General features: G+C 41.7%; 1 protein-coding gene across 5 annotated transcripts in view; it reads left to right on the forward strand.

Annotated features, from left to right (window-relative positions):
• The first annotated feature begins 4,346 nt into the window (after window positions 1-4,346).
• The window catches only part of CNOT6 (CCR4-NOT transcription complex subunit 6), a 74,677-nt gene continuing 52,602 nt past the window's right edge, over window positions 4,347-26,421 (forward strand). For 4 of the 5 annotated variants that reach the window (XR_003206155.2, XR_003206154.2, XM_025862677.2 and 1 more), the window contains exon 1: window positions 4,348-4,742. The gene's annotated coding sequence lies outside the window, so the exon portion shown is untranslated. Of the gene's footprint in view, window positions 4,743-26,421 lie in introns of all 5 variants that reach the window. The other variant, XM_073887563.1, reaches the window with a different exon arrangement.

Below are 26,421 nucleotides of genomic sequence, written 5' to 3' on the forward strand. Positions count from 1 at the left end.
GTTTTAATCATTTTTTAAACGATGACCACAAATTACTTTTACAACAAGGATAAAGGGGGGTTGATCTTAGAAAAAAATAGTCATACACTTAAAAACAGAAATGGATTTGCAGCTTTTTCCTGTTCCCATTAATTCGCTACTGTGTCTTCAGGGAGAGCATCCAAGCTCTGAAACAGAAGAGCTGCACCCTGCCTCCCACATTCTGAGGCATGGAAGAACCTTCTCAGTCCGTACCGCGAGTGAGACCAGGACTAGAGGGGTTCCTGGAGGAGCACAGGCAGGGGGTCTGAGCGGGTGCAGCTGGAGCCCTGACACAGAGACCTTAGACCTCTGCTTCTTTCTGCCTTTCTGCACCATTCCTCTTTCTTCTGGCAAGAGCATCCTCAGTTTTTTTTGGAGGGGACCCCCCAATTCTTTCCACATGTGCTTTGAGTGAACTTGAAGACAATCCAGATCCAGAGTGGGCGTGTGACTTCTTCCTGGCTAGGGTAGGACATTGCCCTGAACATGGCATTTGGTTCAGGGATGAGAGTCAGACCCAGGATGTCTATTCATCTGTTGAGGGAAGCTCTCTCCCCCACTGGGCTTGAACCTGGTAGGAGCTGGCCTCCATTCCACTTCAGTGTGGCCCCTGATGATAAAATCAACGTGGAGGTGAGCAGAACTGAGAGTGGCATTAACCCCCAGATCAAGCCACACCTAAAGCTGGTGTATATTTCCTGGCCTTTTAAAGCTATTTGGGCCAGTGAACTCCTTTCTTATCTTAAGCTGTTTGAGTTGGGTTTTCAAACAATTGCAGGTTAACACAATGGACAAAGGACCTAGCTGAAGAAAAGCATGGCGTGGAGGCCTGGAGGCCTGGAGGCCAGAGAAGAAGAGACCGATGGCCAGGGTAGATTCATGTCTTTGGCACTGGGTGGGGATAAGGGATCTTGGTCATCAGTTCCGGTCCCTAGCCAACAAGTCTCCACCCCGAGAGAAGGCATAGACTGTCAAAGCTGAGTGGCCAGGGTCCATATTTCAGGCTCACCAAGCAAACTCTAGTATAACTTTGTGCTTCCTTATGGGCTGAAGAGGTGTGGATCTTCCAATGCAAACATTCTGGTCACACAGTGGTTGGCCTTGTCTTGCTTATAAACCTTGGAACCGACTTCATTTGACAGTCTCCTGTGAATTTTACTGTAGTCAGTCTGACCAACCCTGCCCATCTCTTGACAACTCTAGTTGCTGGACCCATAAACTTATTGTCCACATCCTACATTGACCCTGAGTTTGAATTCCAGTGCTCCAGCCATGTGTGAGAAATAGACACCAGAACAACATCTGTGATCATGGCCAGCATTCAGTTGTCTGTCTTTATTATTTATCCACTCACCCATTATCTAGTATATTTAGTGAGCATCAAATTAGAAGTATTTTGATCACAAGTGGCAGAAGCCCAACTCTTAAGCAAAAATCTGTCAGTCATGTACTTGGGATAGGTCACAGGCTAAAAGGAAACACTACCGAAACCCAGTACCAAGGCTTTTTGGCAACAAGACATTCTCTCTTCATCATCTGTCATCTCTCCACGTGGTGGGGAAGATGCACTGGTTGCCACCAATTCATACTGTCCTCCCTTAGCATCCCAGTGGAGCCAGGATTCTCTTCCTATGTCCATTAATCAATCCCAGATGGGTCCTGCTTGGGTCCCATGCCTACCTCTGCACCTGAGTGGCAAGGTTCTCATAATAGAGGAAGAAACTGGGAAAGCCTGCAGGTTGGAAAGCCTCAAAAGCAACCCCAGTTGGTGGCATGGAGGCAACAACATGAGTCAGACTTACATGTGTAGCACACAGCCAGGCAGGGGAGGTAAGAACATCAGCTGCTAGGTGCCCCCATGGAGGGAAAGACGGTGGGGAACCTGAGGAGACAGTGACCAACTCTTCCAGAGAAACCTTACCAGAGGGGTGAGGTGGAATCTGCTCCCATTCTCTGGCTGTCCTCAACTCTTCCTGAGGAACCCCTTCCCCACTCTCAATACATCTGGTTCACGTGGGGCTGACCTCACGCCTCCCTGCAGGGGTAGAGATGGGGCTTAGGCCAGGCCAATGAGAGCCTGTCCTGGGCTTTTTGCTGGAACAATGAGGAAAGAGGTACACCCTCTATCCACGTGGAGAAACTGGTAGACTCTGGTAGAAGCAGATGCTAGAGGCCATCTTCCCTGCCTGGTCACAAAGCATGTGTGAGGACGCTAGTGTGGACGAGCAGAGCAAAGCGTGGGGGAATGAGATCGATTCTTGATGACATCTTGAGATGCCTGAACTTTTCAGTTACAGGACACCTGAATTCATAAATGACCTCCTTCTGCATAAAGCCTATTTGAGGTGGGGTTTTATAACTTGCAGTGGGAGGTCCTGCCTAACACGAGGGGCTCTTTGATGTGGATCTGGAAAGGTGAGGCATTTGGTGGTTTCTCTTCAGAAAGAACAGGATGTGCTCAGGCAGGGCCACCACTGTGGTACCTAGCCTACCGAGATGGCCCCAAATAAGTCCATCCTCCCTGTATGTGCATGCAGCTCCTGCCTTGCTTATGTCTTCTCTTCCTGAATCCGGACTGGGCTTGTGCTTGCTTTGACCAGTGGAATACAGAGAACGTGATATTCCTCAGAAGGTCTGTCAGCTCCCTCGTGGAACCCTGGGTTGCCAGGTAGGACATCCAGGATAACCCACTGCGGGGAGAGGCCATAGAAAAGGAGGATGAGACATTACACAGAGATAGATGTCTCCTTGGGGGGCCCTAAGGTGGCAGACACTCAATCCCTAGCCACCATCTCCAGTATAGGCATGAGACACCCCCCCCCCCCCCCCGTGAGACGAGTAGAACTGTCTAGCTGGGCACCAGAATCATGAGATACAAAAAAGTTGTTGTTTTATGCACTAAGTTTTATGTTACGAACTCCCCTCTTGCGTACACACTATGCCAATTATAAAAAGTAGCTTCCTCTGGGCAGATGAGTTACAAAAAGGCACCTCTCTGTCCAGGCTAGAGCACAGGTTGCCAGGGCACAGTACTCAAGTGGAGGTAGAGACCCAGATGGATGTCAGCCCCTCAGCCAGGTGATACTGAATAGCAGGGGCTGCACAATGCCAGTACTAGGTGGTCTGGGGTTGGAGGATGTGGAGGGATGCCGAGAGGTCAGTCTGCACTTGTTTCATCAATCCCTCACCCCTGCCGGGCTTTGGTGCCCTGCCCTGTCCAGTGTCCTCAGGCACTTGAACACTGGGTTGTCACTTGATTTCTTGGAAGAATACAAGGACCACCCCCAGGCCATGCTGGAGAGAGGCAAGCACAGAACTCCAACAGCTTTGGTTCTTCCATCTTTTCCTTGCTCTTCCAGCTCTCCACTGCCCCAGCAGCAAGCAGCCACCCATTTCCCATATCCTTGTAGCCCAAGTCGGCCTTCAGGGAGGGGGTGTCTCACTTTGTTGCTGCTGTTCATTTCTGGAACGAATTTCACACCCACTTCTTCAGGGTGGATTTTTCAGGAAGGACCGCCGTGGCCCCTCCTGGTTTGCCCTGTAGGTGGGCAGGTGGCTATCCCTTTCCTTGGCATGAGTCTCTCTCTTCCCTAGACCATGAGCTTACTCAGGGCAGGGCGGGGCCTGATTCATCTCCACATTCTAGCTCCAGCACAGGGCCTCAACCACCAGTCAGCTAACACGCACCGAGGCACGCACCATCACCATCGATCTCTGCTCACCTCCAATCACCACCTGAACAGAACAGCTTGATTCCTGAAGGCAGCCGCGGACAATTACTCCGGCTAGGATCCCACCAGCATTACTGTCCCTTAACTTACTAGACTGAATGACCATTAATGGACCGAAACGGGCCACTAATTAACATTTTTTTCCTGCATATTAGAGGCAGGAAGCATCATGCGACTGTTCACGACTGAGAGTCTCATCTTTAGGCAGATGAAGACACTGGCTCAAGTCAAGTCTGAGAGCCGGTCCGCGTTTCCACGTGATTGACAGGGGAACGAAGGCGAAGGAGATCGAGGAAAAGGAGCGAAAACAGGAGACAAAAGTGAACAGCCTGAGACAAAAAAAAAAGGGGGGGATCGGGATAGGTGGGAAAAAGGAGGAGGGAGAAGAAGCTAAGGGACGGAGCAGGCAAGGAGCGGCGGAGAGCGCGAAGGCTGGCCCAGGAGCGCGCCGGGCCGGCCCACAGCCGCCGAGCGCGGGGGGTGCGCGAGGGGGCGGGGCTTGGGGAAAGGCCCACCCCGCCGGACACCGAATGGTCGCGCCCGGCGACGGCGGCCAATGGGCGGCCGGGATGTTGGAGCGGCGGCGGCGGTCGAGGTGCTCGCTGGCTGGGGGACGGCGGCCGCCGCCATGATGCTTGTTTGCTTTCAATGAAAACGAGGGGGGCGCGAAGGAGGAGGCGGCGGCGTCGGTGGCGGCGGCGTCGGCGGCGCGGAGGCGAAGGCGGCAGTGGGCGCAGCGAGGAGGGCGAGGCCGGGGGCCGAGAGGGCGGGAGGGCGTAGCGGCGGCCCGTCGGGGCGGCTGAGGCGGGCGGCTGACGCGGTGGCGCTCGGAGGGGTAACAAAGAGCGGCGGCTGAGGCGGCGGAGGAGCGGCGGCGGCGGCGCTGCAGCAGCGGGCGGGACTGGTATGGTGGTTCCACAGGTCAGACCCCGCTGCACTCACAGGGAGGAGGCGGCGGCAGCGGCGGAGGAAGGCGGCGCACCCCGAGAGGTGAGCGAGACGGGCCCGAGGCCCGGCCGGGCGCTGCTCCCCGCACTGGCCACGCACGGGCCCTCCGCTCCGTCGTGCCCCCCGGGACCGAGGCACGCGCTGGGCCATGGCGCGGGCAATTTGAGTTTTGTGGGTGGCGGAGCTGGCGGTTGTTGGGGGGCTTCTGGACGCGCCGCTGTGGCGATCCGGCCGGGTCCCAGGCCGCGCCCCCCGCGCCCAGCCCGGGGGCGGGGGGGCGTCGATTGAGGCGGGGGCGGGGGTGGGGCGCCCTGGCCCCGGGACCCCGGCTGCGGCCTCCCGGAGGCGGCGAGTGGGTGTCCGGGACTCTTGGCCAGGATGGGTCGCAACTTTGGCGGAGTGTCTGTGTGGGATTGCGTCGTGGAGTGTGGAACTTCGCAGTTACCGCAACGCGGGAAACCAACTGTTGACCCCCCCCACCCTAAAAGTATTTAAAATTCAATTTAACGCAGATTTCGGGGGAGGGGATGGGAGTGACAATGACCTGGTTAAAGAGGCACTTGGCACCAGATGAAGAGATTTCTAGTATTGCTCAGAACTCGGAGGTAGTCCTAATTACTTGAAGCAGTTTTTTCCCGTAACCCCAACCACATCTCTCCCTTCTTATTTCTAAACGCCAATCGTTGTTTTCTTTAGAAACTTTTTTTTCCTTGGACTTTTTCCTCCCTCCCCTTCCCCAGAGAGCCTGCTAACGAACACCTGTAGCCTTTTCTTTAACTGTTACTGCAGATGACATTGTGAATAGTCAGTCCTCTTGCTTGACCTTGGATTTACTGTGTTAAACTGACGTGGTTTCAATAATGTGCTTGAATTTGAGTTCCCATACTTACCTTTTTCTAGGTGGATCGTCCCATTAGTGCTAGTGCGGAATTTCTTGCATTCTTGTGTCTGGACATTTAATCTTGGAGAGGAAGAGAGGGAATGTGAACAAGTGAAAAATAAAACGGCGGTAATAGCACTTGGTGTTTTTCACAGCCCTCTAGGGTTTACCATTCCAAAACAGTTTTGTAGGCGTTTGGGGTGATATGGTCATGGGTCAAAAGGTTTTGAAGACTTTCTTTGTAATTGCTGTCAGAGCAGTTGTCACAGTCTTTTAGAATGAAAATTGCTTAATATTCTTAGACCAGTGATCTCGTCCAGTCAGTGTGCTTGAAACAAAATATTGGAAAAGCTACCAGTGTGGAAACTGAGACCCAGAAAGGTTAAAGTGACTTGCCCAAGGTACTTGAAGAAGGCACATGAGACTATGAGATACTTGCTGGAGATTAGTTCTTTTGGGAGGGCAGGGGTGTTTTAATGGGTAGAAGTTATTTGTGGCGGTTGTGTCTCTTCAGTTTGCAGGTGAACAAGATACTAAATGAAGTAGTCAAAAATAAGGATGGGATAGAAGACATTTTCTTGTGAGACTGAGAAGATTCATTCTGAAAGTTGATTCTTGCATAGTTTTGAAAATGTCTTGATCAGTGGTAATGTTGATGAAGAAGCCCTTTAGAATGCCTGTTTGGTTTGTAGGTGTTTTCAGGTTTCTTAAATCTTGGTGGCACATTAAAACTACAATTATTGGGAAATTTCAGACTATTTTCTCTTGACTAGAAATGAAGTTGGTTATAGAACTTGGTCCTGACTGCAAATAAAAAAAAAAAGGAATTGAAGGCATTTGCCTACTGTACTTGTAGTTTATAAATACGCATTTTGGTCATTGCTTAGGCATCCCACTATACGCATATTAACCTTCTTATATTCTTGGAAGTATAAGCTTTTTTCATATTGTAGTGCAATGGAAAGGGATAATGTATGTAAGGCATACTGGAATAAGTGGTCAGTGCTGCTCGCAGCTGTAGCCCTTGGGCCCTGAGGGGTGAGGGACCAATATCTTCACACTTGTAACTTTCCTAGAGGCAGGGTACACTGGTTGGGAAGCTCTACTTTTAAAATGTTTATCACTTTGGAAGAGTCCAGATAGCTTCAGCTAAGGACATGTATTTTAATGCAGAAAAGACTTGGATTTGTGGGTATGCAGTACTATTTACATTTTTTTTTGTTGTGAATGGGACTTTATGTTATTGTCTAGAAAAAAGTTCCAATTTCAGTTTTCAAATCCTTAGCTTCCACTTTTGACGTACTTTTTTGTTTAACCTTGCCTGCTACTCACTTTACGAAGGTAGCCATTTTGCAACAAAGTGTGGTTAAGAAAACACTGTGAGATTAGGAAATACCAAATAAATTAAACTGTAAACTTACTGTACACAGAGCTTGGTGCATTAGAGTACAATGGAATGCACCATATTTTCATATTTGAATAATTAAAGAGGAGAAAGTTATTTGCGTCCAGAATGGGGACTCATATACACTGCCTTAACCTTACCCTCTTCTGGCCTTTACCTCTCCCTCATCCGTTTGTATTTTCTTCATAACTTCATTTATGTGTCAAGGAATAGTATATGCTGGACACAGCGTTGGACCCTGAGAAATCAAAAATGAATTCTCCGTTTTTGGCTGTGTAGTCGTTAGGTGTTGTAGGCATACAAGTGCTATGAGAGAACAGAAGAAAGGATGAATAAATTTGTGGAAGGTGTGGGACCAGTTTACAGAAAATAACACGGAATAGGTGTTTGTCAAACTGGGGTGACGCGGTCATTTCAAACAGAAGGGAATGGTGGGTGCATGAGGTGCCAGAAGTTGGGGTATGGCCAGTGGTGAGGTGATACTGGGACAGGGAGAGTGACTGGAGATGAGCCTGCAAAGCTGTGTCCTAGATTTTGAAGAGCCACGCCTTACTCATCTAAAACTGAAGTTTGAATCTTTATTCTAAAAGGAGGGAGCCAAAATATTTTTATTAGGGGAACAAGGTGATTTATAGACTACTTTGGCATCAGTGTGGAAGATTGAGTGGAGGCCCTATATATAAAAAAGTCACTTCTGAGATAGTATGGAGTTAGTGACTCTCAATCTTTTTAACTTGGATATGGTGTCTGTTGTGTTCTGTAGTTCCTTTTATAATGGACTTGAGGGTTTGGCCAGTTGTTCTATGAAACAGGGTAATTTAAAATCAAAGTGTCAGGATGTTTTAGAAGAAGTTAAAAGCAGTCAAAAAACAGTAAAACCCATAACATGGTACACTTGAAAATTCAGGCACTGAGAACTTGTTTTTTGAGTTAGGCTTAGGCGGACTGTAGAGCTGGAGAAAACCACCCTCTGCTTACCAGAAATGAGAGGCACCAAGTTTAAAGGTTGTGAGTATCCTAATAGTCCATTGGGACATGGGCTGTATGTATATGAAACTTGTGGGAGGGCAGAGTTTTCTCTCCAGTGACTTACTGCGGTTGGAATATTGAAATTTTCTTAAAATCTAAGAGCTCATCATACAGCTGATAGTTTATGTAGTCCATTCTGCTGTAAAGCAGCATATAGGTTCCTGAAAGTTACCATGGTATGCTAAATTGTGCACTAAAAACTACAGGCTTGCAGGGAAAAATGAGATCAAAACACAACTGAGTGACTTATTGTTAAAAACGAATCTGATGAAAATGGTAACAGTTTTACACATGTGAAGTGGCTAAGGAATATATAAATACTATAATAAATGTGGCACTTTACCTTGAGAAAGACCTGGTTTGCTTGTGGAAATGAGCATGGAAAGGTTTGCTGCTTGTGAGTTCCTGTGAAATGGTAGAAGGCGGGTTACCTGAAATCAAATGGAATGTTACAGTAACATCAGATGTGGGTGGGTGGGTGTGGCTCATATCACACAGGGAGAACTGAGGGGTGGGTAGTGTTTGAGGTGTGTGTGTTTTGTGTGTTTCTGCACAGCTTAGTTCAGCTGGGTGCAGTTTTCTGCCTTCATCTAGTGTGGTAGATGCAAATGAAAAATGGTATGCAAATGAGAATTTTGCATTGTGCTCACATTCCCTGATAGATCAATCATGTTGGAACAAATTCACATTTCAGAACAAGCAATATAGCAGAACTAATTATACTTGAATACAGCATTTTAAAATAGTGCTAAAACTCAGTTCCAAAAATACTCAGACAGCCATATGTCAGGCGCCATGTATAAACTTGCTATCCTTGTGGGGCTTATGGTCTTTTGTCCCAAGTGGATTTATAGTGGGGTATAAAGACGAATGAACCAGTAAAGCACTCATCAGGTTATACAGTAATGAGGAATATACAAAGCATTTGGGGCTTGCTAAGGAAAGAACAGCTAATTCTGCTTGGGAAACTTGAGAGAGTCATCTCAGAGGTCTTTGAGCTGAGTTTTGAAGGGTGAATAGGCACTTGTCAGGCCGAGTAGGACTTTTCATGGAGGAGAAGCATGTGCAAAGTCAGGTCACATACAACTTGGGCTGTGAAACATAGGAGGCCAGGATGTGAGGGCCAGGAGGAGTGGCCAGAAACAGTTTGTGAATAGTCTTAGGCTTTTTCTTGAAGGGTTGGGACTTTAATGGGGATCCATTGAGAGGTTTAGTGCATAGGGGTGGGGAAATTGTGACACACTTTTTCAGGAGACACATCGTAAAAATGTGGAGGTTGGATGAAAGGGGTCCAGAAACTGGGGCGAGAGAGTTCATTTAAGTCCTTGTGAGAGGTCAAGGACATAATAGGAGCTGGAAAAGAATAGGATAAATTTTGAAAGATACCAGAATTAGGGACGGATAAGCGATGAGTTACTGGAATTAGGGACAGATAAGCGATGAGTTATAAAAAAATAAAAATTCAGAAGTTTTTTATCTTGGGTAACTTGGTATGATTTAACTTGGAAAGTAGTCAGGAAGAAGAGCAGATTTGGGCAAGGAAAGTGGAATAGCTTGCTTTTGATTCTAGGTTTCACATGGCCTGTTGGATATTTAGGTGGATATGTCTAATAGGTATCTGGACCAGAGAGTGGTTGGGGATATTATAGATTTGGTAAGTATATAGTTAGTATTGGAAGTTAGAAGATCACTTGGGAAGAGTGTATGAACAAATGCTTTTCACCTTTTTGGGGGAGGTGGGGTCCCCATTTGAGAATCAGTTGAGAATTATGGCCCCTGCTGAGGAGAATGAAAGTATGCGTACACTTAAGTGTGAAACTTACTCATGGAGCTCAGTTTAATATAGAACGGGAAGAGGAGAGGACCAAGGGAATCCTTAGGAGCAGCCAACATTACGTTTTGGACAGGACTGCAGTAAAATGGTTAATGAGGTAGGAGAATAGGAGCAAGCAAAATTTATAGATGCCAAGAGAGGTAGGAGTGCTGAGCAAGAGGGAATTTTCAGTGGTGACAAGCGATGGCCAGGTTTAGGGTAGGATGAGCTCTGAGAATGGTTTAATAGGATTTGGCAGTTACGTGAATATAAGCAGAGCAAATTTTTCTGGGACCGGGGAGGTAGAAGTCAAGACTGTAGGTTAGGTTTTAAGCGAATGGGAGGTTAAGAAAAGGTTACAGACTGCTGTTTGAAAAGTTTAAAGTGGAAAAAGGGGTAATAGTTTAAAGAAGAGACAGGGTTGAAAGAAAGAAGACACCTATAGTGGTTGCCAGCCTTATGTTTTCTTTAAGTCCAAAACAGGAAATAAATTTCTAATATATATGTTTATATTTCAGACTTTCTCCTGATATATTGGCTTAAATGATTGACTTTTTATTTGGTCACATAAAGTTACTTTCTTTGGAATTTTATGGGGTTTCAAAAACAGGAAAATTTTCCTCATGGGAGGTGGATCTGATGTAAAATCATAATGTTAGAACTTTCAGTCTTAAGTTACTGGAAGACTAAAATTTTCATACACCTTGCTAGGTTTGTATTTGTCCTGTGCTCCACAGTCCACAAAGTTGAGTTAAATGTTTTTTTTTTTAAATTTATTTATTTTTTAAAGATTTTTATTTTATTTTATTTATTTGTGAGAGAGAATGAGATAGAGAGAGCATGAGAGGGGGAGGGTCAGAGGGAGAAGCAGACTCCCTGTTGAGCAGGGAGCCCGATGCGGGACTCGATCCTGGGACTCCAGGATCATGACCTGAGCCGAAGGCAGTCGCTTAACCAACTGAGCCACTCAGGCCCCCTGAGTTAAATGTTTGATGCGCTTTTATTTTATTATTATTATTATTATTATTATTTTTTTTTTAGAGAGAGACGGTGTGCAAGTGGGAGAGCAGGGAGAGGCAGAGGGAGAGGAAGAGAGAATCCCAAGCAGACTTCCCACTGAGCATGGAACCGGGGGCCCTGCAGGGCTTGATCCCATAATCCCGAGATCATGACCTGAGCTGGCATCAAGAGTTGGTCCCTTAACCAACTGAGCCACCCGGCGCCCCTAAGTGTAGAGTAGTAGCAAAGAAGGAGTCGTCAGGCGTAGTAATTGTCTTTCAGAGTTGTTTGCTATAAATGTATACCTCACAAAATAAGCCTGTGGCGGTCTAACAAAACAGAAAATAGGCTGTGATCTTCGTATCCCAAAAGAGCATTAGAGGTGGTTCTTTGGATACATCTGGGTGTTGTATATAGATTTTTTAACTAGGCCGATTTTGAGTGGGAGAGGGGTGGTGGGATAGACGGAAAAGGCTGTTAGAGGAGTCCCTGCTAATTGAGGACCAAACAGAGATGAAGATTTAGTCGCATTAGGTCAGACATGTTATTTGCACTCAGCTTTTTGGGGGGCAACTTTTTCTTTCATAAGATTGTATGTAGTTGTATGCAAACACCACAGCATCATAAAGCAGGATCTGATGAAGCCAACTGCCATGTTTTGTGGAAGAATAGCTCTTCATGTATTTTCATCTAAAATTGTTGAAAGTGAAAACTGTACTTTGGGCCATCTAAAGAATTACCACTTGGTTTCTAATTTTAGGGAAACTAGAGAAATTCAGACTTAGGGATTTGTAGTCACAAAAAAAAATAGCTTTGTTGAATGCTAATATAATAGGCATTGTGCTTTAATGCGTTCATTCTTGTAACAAAATTGTGAGGTAGATACTGTTTTATAAATGAGGAAGCTTTAGCTTTAAAGATGAACGTAAACACATCTTTCTTGACATAGGTCTGTTTGACTCTAGTTTGTGTTCTTAATTTCACTGTACCTCCCCCCACTTCCATCCTAACATGTACTTGATGATGTGGCTTGGAATGGACCTTTGATACAGTTTTGATAATGCGGAGAGACCCAGTTGCTGCCCCAAACGTATAACCGTTTACATTGGTGGCTAATCATGTTGATGGAATAGAGCTACCTGGCAGATTCTTAATATTTGTGATTCTGTTTTAGGTTATGGATCAAGAACCGTGAAAGTCCACATAAGAATACTATTCATGCTGGTCAAAAATCCAGTTTTAAAGCATTTCACTGTTTTAGGAAAAGGCGGTCACATATGCGGTCAAAAAGCAGTGTATAGCAGAACTCCCATTTGAACAGAGTTGCTTTAGATTTCTTTCCAAATCTTCTGAAACATCACTCAGTAGCTTAGAGCAATAATTCTAGTGTTATTAAAGGCTTCTTGATGATTTGTAAGGTCAGCGTCTCATGAATAATTTTCTTTTAGGGGAAAAAAAAGGACTAATGGGTTGAAACTGATTGCTAGTACATTAAAACCCCCCAAATGATTGTATATATGAATTAGCAGCTGGAATAAATGTTGAGTGCCTCAAGAGACCAAATCTTCACTAAATAGTGGTAGTTAGGCTATTATGAGTCACTGTAAGAGAGGGAGAAGCAAATAGATTATGGAAAATCTGACAGAAGATAAGAAAGAAATGAAAAGACTTCTACTGGCATCCATCATTTGGTGCTGAAGCTTAAACCAGATGGTTGTTAATTATCTCATGTTAAGGAGCACATTTAGGATTGATGGCCTCGCTTGCTTTACCTTTTAATCTTGGTGAGGTTTTACCCCACAAATCATGGTTTTGACTTACTACCCTGCTTATTAGTGGGCACTCAGCTTTTGGTGTTTAGATGGCAGATTGTATTTGTCTTAGTATGTTTTCTGTACTTTATGTTTGACTTCAGATATAGAGAATAAAATCTAACCTGACAAATAATTTGTATTTGAGTTGAAATTTGTGGATGACCTCTACTTGGGATATCTTTATAATTGTATTTTGAGTTAATTTATTGGGTTGAATGTAATTGCTAGTATTTGAACCATTTTTGGCCTTTAAAATTAGTGGTTTCCTATGGTTGTTGCATAGGAAACTTCTCTCTGTGCTTCTCTGACTATATTTTATATTCACTCGTGTTATTGGGCACATGCACATGGTTAGAATTGCGTTTTAACAGCAGTATAGTTACAGGCTGTCTGTCACAGGCTGGGCACTGTGGATGCAGATGGGCATGCCAATCTTTTCCTTTTAGAGCCTGGTATTGACTACTATATCCTGCTGTTCAGCTGTATGTTTTGGAGGAATATTTTACCATAATTTCAAGATCTCTGTTTTCAAAGAGGTCTTATTGATTGGAAATTTTAGTTAAACCAGTTTGTACTGCAACTTATTTTTGTACTACTTGAGAAAGGATTTGAGGAAATTGTGTACAAGATTTTGGGGGCAGGAGGAGTTGGCTATAGAAACCTTAAGTTCTTAGAGATATTACTAAGATGTTATTTGTCTTTTTCATTCTTACTGTCTTACGAGTATACAGTGGAGTTTTCCAGAAGCTAAAAAAATGTGTGATATCTGATCAGATTGACTTCAGAGCAGATGTGTGAATCCAGCTGTCTTTTAGTATGTCATACATTAATGAGATTTGCAAGGATGTAAGACAATGTCCTCGCGATATTTTATTTTGTTTTTGAAAATAGTTACTTTTCATGAAAATGTTTATTAACATGTAGGTTTGGGATGCCTGGGTGGCTTAGTTGGTTAAGCATCTGCCTTTGGCTCAGGTCATGATCCCAGGATCCTGGGATCGAGTTCCACATGGGGCTCTTTGCTCAGCAGGAAGCCTGCTTCTCCTTCTGCCTGCCACTCGTCTTGCGTGCGTGCGTGCTGTCTCTCTCTCTGTGTGTGTGTGTGACAAACAAATAAAATCTTAAATAAATTGGTAGGTTTTACATTTAATGAGTTAACACATATTTTAAATTTTCTTCTAATTTCTAGAGTGGCAAATGTTGACAGGTATAATCCACATAAATGAAAGCTCTTTGAGGTTGCTTGTGAATTTTTAAGAGTGTGTAAGGATCTTGAGGTGATAGGGTTTGAGATCTGCTGTCTTAGAGTATTAGGCAGAGTTTGGGAGTAGAGAAGGCAGGTGTGGAGTAGCTCAGAGAGACGTCTGAGAAGAAAACTGGAGGGCTCATGATCTCAGCAATACAATATTTGGAGAAGGAACATGAGATCTTGGCTTTATTAGTGGCAGAATTCTAGACTTGTGCGAGGAGCTTTGTGGCTGGATTGTCTGAGGTTCAAACCCCAGCTCTACTACTTACCAAGTGTATGTGACCTTGGGCAAATTATTTAAACCCTGTGTCTTCATCTAAAATAAAATGAGGATAGCATCTACCTCATGGGTTGCTTTGAGAATTAAATTGAGGATAATACAGGTAAATGACTGCATAGTGGGTTGAGAGCACAGACTTGTGGATCAAACTTGGGTTAAAATCTTAGTTGTGCCACTGGTATCTCTGTGACCTCATGCAAGTTACTCATTCTCTGGACCTTCCCTGTGTTTGTAAGGAGAATAATAGTATTTACTTACAGGAGCCCTGAGGGTTAAATGAAATAATATATGTGAAAGGGCCGGGTAGGCCTGTCACACGGTGCATGCTCAAATAATGTTGGTTGTTACTGCCTAGTGCCTTGTGGCAGACAGGCATGCAGAAGTTTTGCCATTACTCCCTTCTCTTCAAGGTTTGCCCTTATTTTGCTAGAGCGTTTCACTGAGGTTACGTTTATACAGTTTAACCTTTTAAGTCTGTCCCCTTGATTCTTATCCTAGGCTATCCTAGAACCAGTATTCTCAGTTTTTGGTCCTTTCTGTCTGGTTTTTCTAGATTTTGCCTTCAAGATTAGAAGCCTAGATATTAGTTTTTCTTGTTGCTGGTAAAATGGACACTGCTTCTGTTAGTTCACTTGTCTCTTACAAAATGTTTGCTCTTTTTTTTTTTTTTAAACTATCACAGCTCTCCTTGAATTCTTACAATTATTCACCAGTTATTTAACTATTTGCCAGGCTCTGAAGAGACTAAAAGAGATTTAAAATATAAAGCCAAGGAGTTATATTAGAGTAGGTGAGTGAGACATAAAAAAAAAAAATAAGGTGGAGTTAAAGATACTATTTTAGAAATATCTTCAAGGTTTGGAATAGCTCAAAGCAGGGAATGATAAGCTCCTGTGTTTGGGAGGGATAGGGAAGAAGGACCTTTTTGAAGTTGGATATCTGATTTGGCATTTGAAGATGACTAGAGTCCCTAAGGTATCTGGAGGGGAGGGAAGAATGGCACTTCAGGCAGAAGCAATAGCATATGCTAAGGCATGGACGGTTGTGAGAGGTAAGTGGGAATTGATTGGCTAAGACTGGAGGACGGTCAAAAAACTTTGTTTTGTAAATGAGCCTGGGTCTCCTGTTTAGTTCAACTCATCTTTGAGCCTCCTTTGTGTCAGGTGCAGTGTTAGTCCATGGGTGGATGAAGGAGATGTGGTTTTAGGACCTTCAGGTAAGCACTTGTATTTTTAGGAAGTCAGTCTGGATAGTGTCTAGGCTGCATTTGAGTTGGGGGACAGCAGAAGAACATGGATCTGAGACTGTTGGATTAGTTCATATCTCAGGGAAGAGCCCAGGAAATGGAGGCAGAGTGGGCGAGAGGAAGATTTAGGAAGTTAAAATGGGCTGGAACTGGGGACTGGATGTGAAGGCTGGGGTTGGGTGGGAAAGAATTAAGGATAGTACTGCTATTTCTGGCTTGGAAAATGGGTGGGGGTCATAGAGGAAGGGCAGGTTAGAAGACCAAGAAGACAGTTTCACTTTTCAGTAAGGTCTTTTTTTTTTTTTTTAAACTAGCTTTTTATTCTGTCTCTCCTGTGCAATTCAGATACCTTTTCTAAGAGATTATCATGAGTTGTAAGATACCTGCAGTAGTATCATTGGTTATTTATGAGAGTAGCCCTTGAACTCTACAGATCCACAGTTAGGATTTAAGTTTGCTTTTTAGATAAGGATAGTCATCCTTTGCAGAGGTTTTTTTTTTCTGCTTGATTTGCCTGCCACAGGGAACTAATTAGCGATAGACCTGGTGATAGTTTTGCCACTAAGGACAGCTCCTGTATGAGGTTTATCGTCTGTGTAAACTTTTAATTGGCCCATCAGTCATGGTGGAAACTTGGATAGAAAAAGAAAACAAATTGTGATCACATTGAAAATCGAGATGATTGGGGTTTAAAGTGAGATGTAGCAGTGCCTTAACTGACTTGAGGCTCTAAGGAAGACTTAAGAATGTAGCCCAAGGGGGCTAGCTGGTTTTATTTACAGAGAGTCACATGTTTTTCATGTGTAGAATTCAACTAATACACCTGGAAAAAACAACGTAAGTAATTTACAGTAATTTAGGCTTGCCATCTCAGCCATAATTACTATCAACTTAAAATCTCAGAGTATTTTCATTTTTTAAAGTATCAAATTATTATGTTAGTATGACATTTTAAATATCTTACATGTCTTGGTAGGAACAAAATCCAGGTTAAATTAGTATTTATTGTTATGTACAATTTTTTAATGTACCTGTGAATAAATTATTGTTTGGATTGTATTCAAAGAGGGAGGGGGGTTTTTTGTTTGTTTGCTTTTTAAGTGGCATTCATGTAGTGGCTTGGTGTTTTTGTAATAATGGGGAGTAGAAAGAAGATAGTGGAGCATATTTGAAGGATGGCAATTGTCTGCCAGTTGTATCAAAAGAAACAAAAGTATTGGAATAAAGTCTGGGAACGTAGACCATTTTGAATTCTAAACTGAGAAGTTTGAATGTTTTCTAAGCAGCAGTTGAGGCAGTGATGGCAGAGAGGATGCCATAGAATCATAGTTTTAAAGCTGATACAGGACCAGAAATCATTCTAGATGATTTTCCAGTTCTTTACAAAGAATGGTTCTTTTTCCTGAATTTTGCAGTGTAATGAGAACTCGACTTTAGGAAGAATAATTTGAGAGTGATACGTAGGTTAGGTGTAATCTTAAAAGCATAAATACCAATAATAAGAGTCCATTATATTAGTTGAAAAAATGCAAATAAAGTCCTAACTTGGAGTGATGTTTGTAAAAGTAAGAAAAGGTTGTAGTGTGATTACATGGTTGTGAAACTTTTGTTTGCTCCCCCGGTAGATAAAGCTCCGTGATCATGTATTTCTTATTTTTATTCCTAGCACCTGGCATAGTACTTGGCACATAGAAGGTGATGAGTAAGTATTTGTTGAATGAATGATTCCATAAAGAAAACTCCCCAAGGAAGCATGGTTCAGATGTACTGAGCTGCTTTTGGATTTCTCTTTTAGGAAAACCTGATGCTGGGTCATGAAAGAAAGAATGTTTAGTCCAGTTCATTAGTCTCATGTGCTGGAGCTTACACAAGACGCTGGGAGATGCATACTGTGTGGGGTGATAGATGCTGGAGTAAATGTTTGGTGTGCAGAGGAGAGAGTAGACACCGTGTGCTTTTGTTGGGAAGGGCTTACAAAGGCTCCACCATGTGGCTTGAGCTCACTTGTCAGGTTTGCTTGAAGTTCGAGTAGGAGTTGAGGGGGAAGCTTGTCTGGTGAAGGAATTAGCACATATTGAAAGACTACGCCTTAGAAGTAGGTTTGCTTCAATCGATTTAGGACTTTATAGGGTGGCATGTGTGTACGTGGGTGAAGAGGAGTGAGAAAATAGTTGGCTAGGTCTAGATTGTAAAGGACTTTGAAGTTTGGACTTTAGGTAGTTAGGCAGATGGGCCATCTTGGGTTTTTAAGCAGGAGAGTGATATGAGCAGGCATCTATCTGGAAGGTGGATGTAGAGGAGATTGTTTAATACTTGAAGCTGAGAAATGAGGGTCTAAATTAACTTCAGTAGCAGTGAAAATGGAGAAAACAGATTTAGAAATCCTGAAGAGGTAAAAATCAGTTGGATTTAGTGAAAAATTCATTTGGAAGAAATAAATTGGTGCCGAGGTTAGTGTCACTACCTTTTTGAATGTAATGGACTCTTGAACAGAGTTTGACCTGCATGGGTCCATTTATGTGTGGATTTTTTACAGTATACTTCTGTAACTGTATTTTCTCTTCCTAATGATATTCTTAACATTTTTTTTTCTCTAGCTTACTTTATTTTAAGAATGCAGTATATACTACATACAGCATACAGAATATGTTATTGGTAAGGCTTGAGGTCGACAGTAGGCTGCTGGTCGTTTTTGGGGAGTCTGAAGTTACATTTGGATTTTCAGCTGTGTTGTTCAGGGGTCAACTGTATATTTTAACTCATAGCTCTAAGAGGAGCCTGATCTTAAAAGGGGCTTTCTGCACATGAGTTTATTTCTTCCTGGTTCCCTCCCTTCCTTCCCTCTGTCCCTCTTCTTTTTTTCTCCTTCATGTTTGGGAAGGAAGTAAAAGACAAAGAATGGAGAAGAAAATGTAAAAAGGAAAAGAAGAGTTAAATTTAGCATTTTATTTTATCAGTTGAGAATGGCTGTAACTCCCATTTCCTTGAAAAAGATCTGGCCAATATAATTAAAATAAATTATTTAACTTCAGAGTGCCTATTAACAGACATTTTTGTATATGGCCCAAATAACATGATCTCATAATTATTCATTAATATTTTAAATACAAACTAGGTATTAAATGTTTCTCCGCTGTCCACAAAATGTCTTTCATTGCTGATTTATGGATCCTATATAGGGACCATTGATTGCATCTAATTATATCCCTTAATTCTTTTCAAATCTAAAATAGTCTTGACACCAGGTTGTTGAAGGCAGCAGACCAGTTAGTTATCCTGCAAGAAAGTCCTGCATTCTCATTTTGTCTGATTGCTTCTTTGTTTTCATCTGGCCAGTTCCTCTAATTCTTAATCAAGGTAAACATTGTTGATGTGTACTTCATGTTCCGTCCTATCGTCATATTGAGAGACAAAGTCAGTATCTGGTTCTCCACCCATTAGTGTTGTGAAGATTGATGAAGAAGGTAACCTTTTATTCTTCCCTTATGATCAGAAAACAATTTGGGTGATGGTGTTACCTTAGCATTACACCAGTGCCAATGATTCATCTAATGGTTTAAACACAATTTATAATCCTTGCCTAAAGAAGGAATTATAAAATGAAGTTGCTTTTTGTTTATTTGTTTCATTCTTCATTTATTAGCTGTCATTCTTTTGTAAAGTAGGACTATTCAATTGGGGCTGTTTGGTCGACTCTGAAATGCGGTACCTGCTGAAAATATAAACACTTAAATCTTTCTCTTTAGTTACGAGTTTTCTTAGTTTAAAAGCTGCATCAGATGGTGGCTGACGTGCACCTAATGCCTTTCCTTTCCTCACCTCTCCCTTCCTGCTTTCTTCATGCCCTGGTGACTGCAGTAGTTACTTTCTGCTGCTAATCCCCCTCTACAGCACTGCCCGCTGTGTTTTCTGCAGCACCGATGATGATCCTGTTATCCACAAATTTTTGATTCCATTTCATTCCATTATAATCATGATTCTTTTTGCTCCAATTGCCACAGCTTTGGCCAGTGAGGACCCCTTTTAGCTGGCTCCTGTGTTATGTTGACTTAGGTTTTTGGCCCTAAAGGATGTCTCAGGCTTTACACATTTTATACATTTCTTGCCCCAGACTTGTAGTTGGTCATTTTACAAAGAACTTTTCTTTCTCAAAACTGAGGATTAGGGGTGTTGTTATTCCAGAGATAACATTGTTTCCAGATCATTTTACTGTGTAATTAAAAACAAATTTGAAATTTTGAGTGTAGGGGCACCTGGGTGGCACAGTTGATTAAGCATCCAACTCTTGATTTGCTCTGGTCATGACCTCGGGGTCCTGAGATCAAAGCCCCCTTCTGAGCTCAGTGTGCTTGACCCTCTCCCTTGTGCGGGCTCTCTCTCAAATAAATAAATAAAATCTTAAAAAATAAGATTGTGTATTTATATTGATATTCTCAAGTCAACTTTGGTGTTGTTTTCACTTAATTTCTTTGATTTATAAACCTTTTCTTACCCTGAAAAGCTTGGTTGCTAATATCTTTAACCTAAGTACTTATTTGCTTAATCCTAAACTATGAAGTGCATAATCCAGTATAATACCAAGAGTTCACATCATTCTTTTCACAGCTGCATGGTTTTCCATAGTATATGGCTGCACAGTAACTCATTTAACCATACATTCTTATTAATGGTCACTTAAGTTGTACTTTTTGTCATAAACAATGCTGTAATGAGTAATTCAGAAAAGTACATGGTGGTATGTTTTGTTAGTAATTGCTTGTCTGAAAATGTCCTTTTGTTTGTCTTCACACTTGACCAAGGGGTTGAGTACAGAATGTTTTTTAGTTAAGGTAAAATTTATATAAAGTGAAATGTATAGACCTTAAGTGTACAGTTTGGGTTTTGATAAATATATATGCCAATATAAATCACTCTCATTTAAGATACTGAATACTTTCATCAATTCCCATAAGGGCAGCCACTGTTACCACTGCAAATTCATGTAAATGGAATCTTTTGGGTCTTTTCGTTCAGTGTAATGTTTGAGATTCATCTATATATGTATATGTATCAGTACTTCATTCTTTTTTTTATTGCTGAGTAGTATTTGTATGGATATATCACAATTTGATTATCCTTTCATTGTTGATGGACATTTCAATTGTCTTCAGTTTTTGGCAACTATGAATAAAACTATTTTGCACATTTATATAAATGTATTTTTGTGGAAATACATTTTTATTTTTATTTGGTAAATACCAAAGGGTAGGTTTACTGAGTTACAGCTTATGTGATTCCTCTCTTAGATACTATGTTACCATCTCTTTTGTTTTTCCACAAAAAAGTATGTTTAATTTTTGCCAATGTTTGCCTTTTGTTTTAGTAAGAAGTATGTTTATGGTACACTGTGACTTTCCTTTTTTGCCCCAATCTTGTTTTAGAGATTCTAATATTCAAATACTTCTTCCCCTGCTAGATCTGCACTCTTACCTTTTTATCTCAGTTTGTGTTGTTCCACAGTTGACTTCTTTACTTATAGTTTTTGTTTGTGTTGTTCTCTTTAATTTCTTTAAGCACAAGAAACAATTTTTTGTGGAATATTTTTCTGTTTCTGTAGTCTGTCTGTCTTCCTTCCTTCCTTCCTTCCTTCCTTCCTTCCTTCCTTCCTTCCTTCCCCAGTGATTTTATATAGTCATTGTGCTGTGTGTGTTACACTTAACTTGTGTTTGACCACTCTATGTTGACTTGCTTTTTATTCAGGTATGGCATGGGTGGGTTCTTAGGCACTTCTGTTGGCTTCCCCTCAGATTGATTTTGAAGGTTAGTTATAGATGGGGAAGAGGCAGGCTCTTGGCACAGCTTTTGTCTGTGGGATGTTATGGTTAGTGGATTTCAGCCCCCAATTGGTGGTTTTTATAATTACATATTTTTTCCCATGGGGAGCATTCAGATATTTGATTGTCCCTGATTTTGACTGAGTATAAGTTTGATTCCTGGCAGAAAAATAGACCAGAGGCTCCTATCCCTTCCTTTATGTCCCTGCCTCCAGCAGCTGTTTTCTTTCCACTCTTAGTCAGAGGATGGTTAAAATAGATTTAATATAAAGGCTGTAATTAGGGAACTATGAATCTATTTGGGGCTATGGGGTGAGGTATAACTTTTTGCAAGGACCTTTGTGAATATATTCATTCTAGTCTGCTTCTGTAGTTCTTGTTTCTTTTCTCTCTGCCTTAGATTCTGATAAATCCCTCCCTATGGGTTTTTATAAAAACTCTCCCAATGATTCCTGTCCCATCCCCCTCACTGTACCTACACACACACACACACACACACACACACACACACACACACACACACACACTCATGCGTAGCATTTCTGGAATTGTAGAGAATATGTGGATTTCTAAATTTTTTTCCCTATCTAGATGGCAGTTTTTCTAAGTTTATGGTATGCAGTTAGGTTACCTTAGTTTAAATGCTCCAGGATAGTCTTATTAGTTGTGTTATGGTTTGTAACTCTGCTTTGCAACACTAACTTTCCCACGATGGCTATAGTTCTGTAGTTTTAAGCCATTCCTTACAAAATTATGAAAGCATATCTTTCTGTGTTGGTAAATAATGTCCTGTGTTTAAGGTAAATAATTCTTCTAAGATAATGAAAACTGTTTCTCTGAGATCTAGAGTGGGGACGGGCTTTATGCTGCCAGGATCAGTAGTGACGCCTGGCCCTGGGTTGGAGGAATAGGGGATTGACTAGTCAGGTGCTACATACCTGCTGACTTTGGCGTAGCTGTTTTTAAAAGTCTTTTGTAATCCTTGGCAGTTTTCAAGTCTGTTTTGGAAACCTTTTAGTCTTCTTAGATAAAAATACGGTATGTCACTGCAGGTTATTTAGAGGAGAGATCTGCTTGTTGATTTCAAAGTCTTGGGAAACGTCCTAAATTGTATGCATTCTTACATCCTTTTCTCCTCCAACACTATGTTTTGCCAGACTCCCCCAAAAATAGGGGAAGGGCGTTGCTCAGTGGGCAGATGTGCTCCTCTTGCTGCTCCTGGAAAGTTTGTCTAGTTTGCTACCTTTTTTTTTTTAATTTGACTATAGTTGACACACAGTGTTACATTAGTTTCAGGTGTACACTGTAGTGATTGGACAATTTATGTGCTACCATTTCTTTTATTCTGTCGTACTCTTTTTTTTTTCCCCCCTACTTCCAAATCCTTACTCTCAGGGATTTGGAAATAAAGATGGTCTCCTTGCTGCTTTCGAGTTTAATGAGCTGTCTCTTAAAATATTTTTTTTAAGATTTTATTACTTACTTGACAGAGAGCAAGAGCGCAAGCAGGGGGAGCAGCAGAAGGAGAGAGAGAAGCAGGCTCCCCACTGAGTGGGGAGCCCGATGTGGGACTCGATCCCAGGACCCTGAGATCATGACCTGAGCTGAAGGCAGATGTTTAACCGACTGAGCCACCCAGGCGCCCCTGGTTTTCAGACTTCTTAGCTCAGTAACACTTTTATCCATTCTCTGAAGTGTGATCAAACTCTGGACCTTGATTCAAAGTAACTAAGCTCACATGAGGTTGATAAATCAGACTTCTCAACTTCCACTAAGAAGTCAAATGATTAATAATAGGACCAAAATACTAACCTCACCTGGACAAAGCCAGTTTCTCACCATTGTTAAATTTTATTGGGAAATTTTATTGGGAAAAGTCAATATAGATCAGGTGGTTGGTTTTTGTTTTTGTTTTTGAAGTAGAATCTGGTTAGAATAATGGCATTTGGGTGATGGGCTGTACTCATCAAGCTCTGGTAGCCTGACACAACATTTTATATTTTCTAGGTTGTTACTGGAATATTCATATCATTCAAAAAGGGCACTTGCTTTGCCAGGTAATCCTCTAGAATGGGAACAGTTTCTGACTCTGTAGCTCTCTGTTAGGTATTTTGTATCATCAGTCTAAAAACTTTAGTCATTGTATTCTAGTCTCAAGAAGTTAACATGTAAGAGAACAGTTTGTTTTATCAATAATATTTAACAAAACAAAAAATAGATGTGCTGTTTTTTGTGCAGATGATTAGTCTCACCATTTATATTTTTTCAAGCAGCTTTTTAAGGATTATTTACCTCCTTTTCTGTTTTGACTACCCAGTCAGAGCCCATTTCTGTTTCAAAAATAGCTCTACTTCCCATCACTAGGGAGGCAGCATAGCATAATGAAAGTTGCTTTGACTTTTTTCCAGTCTTTTTTTTATTGTGGCAAATACACATAAAATTTACCGTCTTAACCATTTTTAAGTGTAGCAGTCAGTAGTATTATATACATTCATAATGTTGTGCAACCATTACCATCATCCATCTCCATAATTCTTCTTTTGTAAACTGAAACTCTACACATTTTCAGTAACTTCCCTTCCCCAGCCCTGACAACTACCATTCTACTTTCCGTCTCTCTTGAGTTTGACTACATTAGTACCTCAAGTAAATGAAATCATACAATTATTTGTCTTCTTGTGATTGGCTTATTTCACTTAGAAAGTAGCTTTAACTTTTTTTTTTTAAAGATTTTATTTGAGAGAGAGAGCACACGAGAGGGGGGAGGGTCAGAGGGCGAAGCCGACTCCCCACTGAGCAGGGAGCCGGATGATGCGGGACTTGATCCGGGGACCCCAGCATCATGACCTGAGCCGAAGGCAGTCGCTTAACCAACTGAGCCACCCAGGCGCCCGTGCCCGTAACTTTAACTTTGAATCAGACACAAAGCCTGACTCTGCTACTTCTCAGCCTTATAATACTGGTTAAATTGCTTAAACCGTTTTGGGCTTCGGGTTTCTGTTGGTAAAATGGAGTTAATTCTGACTGCAGGAAGAACTAGCAAAAGACTAAGTCTATTGAGATAAGAAGAAAACCAAGATAAAAGATACCTTGGAAGCCAAATAAATAAGTGTGTCTACAAGGGAGTGATCCTTTACATCAAATACTGATCATAGAACAAGCAAAAGGAGGTCTAAGAAACGACCATTGGCTATAACAATGTGAGGTCACTGGTTTTCTTCTTGGCAGTTTTTGGTGGAATGTTAAAAGCACATACTGACTTGAATGACTAACTGGGAAAGGAGGACTAGGAGACAGCACGTACGACTCCGGGGGATAATGTATTTTGTGAAGAGAATGAGAAAAAAGTAATGAGGGAGAAATGGGGTCAGGACTTTATTATATTTAAATAGAGGAAATAATACCATGTACGTGTATTTTGAAGGTAAAGATCTAGTATAGAGGCAAAAAGTGATGTATGAGAGAATTGCCAAGTAATGTCCTTGAATAGGCAAGATGATGGGGTGGGATTGAGTGTTCAGAGGGCAAGCAGTTTGTCCTACTAAAAGAGTGTAGATGGGTGGAGGTGCGAGTTCATAGAAAGGGCTCTTGTGTTTTCTGTTTCAGTGAGAAAATAGAAGTAAGAAAGGGAAGATGGAGGAGTAAATGTTAGAGGTTTGAAGGGAGAAGTCATGTAGAAGGGACTAGGAGAATTAACAGTATAATTTCCTGGTAGCACAAATAGTCCATTAGAGGTAAATGATTGCTGCTGACTGGCTCACTTTAAGTTCACATGGTGGTAGGTTCTTCTCCAGCTATATTTAGCCGAGTAGGTATCCAGAGAAGGTGGAGAGTTGGCTGAAGTGGGTTTGACCTCATCTAAGTGAATAAGGTGAAGTGAGACTCAGTCAAGGAGTTTGGAGGAATATGCAAAGGGCGTGAAACTTCATTTCACCTAAATATTTCGAAATGTATTGATAACAGAGGGTTAAGGAAATAACCACAAGCGAAATGAACAATAGTCCTTCAGTATCAATTTATATTTAGTACTTCAAATTGTCTGATTCTCAGAAATGGTTTTTACACTTGGTTTTTCCAAATATAGGTGTATATAGTATATTTAGTGCATTTGATTGCTGTGCCTTGTAAATTGTTTAATCCATGTCAATTTCTTCTTGTCTTATTTTCATGTCATTTGTTGAAGAAATTAGGTCTTTCTCATGTAGAACTCTGCATATTCTGCATCTGGCTAGCTGTATTTTTGTGAAGTTATTTAAGATTTTTAAAAATTTTTTAATTGTGGTTAAAATATAACAAAATTTATGCCTTAGCCATTTTTAAGTATATGGTTCAGTAGTGTTCAGTGTGTTCACGTTGTTGTGTCTTGTGTTATTTTTAACATAGTCCTCTATCTCCTTTATTTTGTTCAACTGGTGCCAGAAGTTAGAAGGGCTTGATAGGATTCACATTCAGTTGTTTTTTTTTTTTTTAAAGATTTTATTTATTTATTTGACAGAGACACAGCAAGAGAGGGAATACAAGCAGAGGGAGAGGGAGAGGGAGAGGGAGAAGCAGGCTTCCCGCTGAGCAGGGAGCCCGATGTGGGGCTCGATCCCAGGACCCTGGGATCATGACCTGAGCCAAAGGCAGACACTTAACCGCTGAGCCACCCAGGCGCCCCTCACCTAATGCTTTTATTAATCTTTGGTAATCATTGCCTAGATTCATTTTTTTTTCATTAGGGGTTGTGAAATAGTGATTTTGTAATTATGTGACTCTTTTGCATTTATTAGCTGGAATTCTGTTAAGAACATTCCCTTATCTAGTTTCAGCCAGAAATGCAGGATAAATGCTTGATTCTTTCCCTTTCCCACTTTTTAGGTGACTGAGATATATATATATTTTTAATTAAAGCTTTGAATTCATGCAGTATATAATGACTCAGAGCCATTCTTTTGATGTCCATGTCTTACCTGTGGCCACTGGTTGCTTCTCCAGGCTGTCTGCTGTGTCTTCCACAGCCACAGCATCTTTGTTAGCATCCAGCCCTGTTTTTTATTTTTCTGATCCTGGACCTGAAATCCTCCATTTCTCCAAGAAGCACCTAGTTCTTTTTCTTGGGAAATGGTATTTAGAGATCATAATATGGGTGTTTATTTTTAAAAAGACATCGTTGTTTTCAGTTATTTGGTTCTTCAGAATACTGATTGGATT

The sequence above is a fragment of the Callorhinus ursinus genome, unplaced genomic scaffold (assembly GCF_003265705.2).
Source record: "Callorhinus ursinus isolate GAN/ISIS: 27379988/994484 unplaced genomic scaffold, GSC_fseal_2.0 scaffold81, whole genome shotgun sequence".
In the NCBI taxonomy this organism is placed as follows: domain Eukaryota; kingdom Metazoa; phylum Chordata; class Mammalia; order Carnivora; family Otariidae; genus Callorhinus; species Callorhinus ursinus.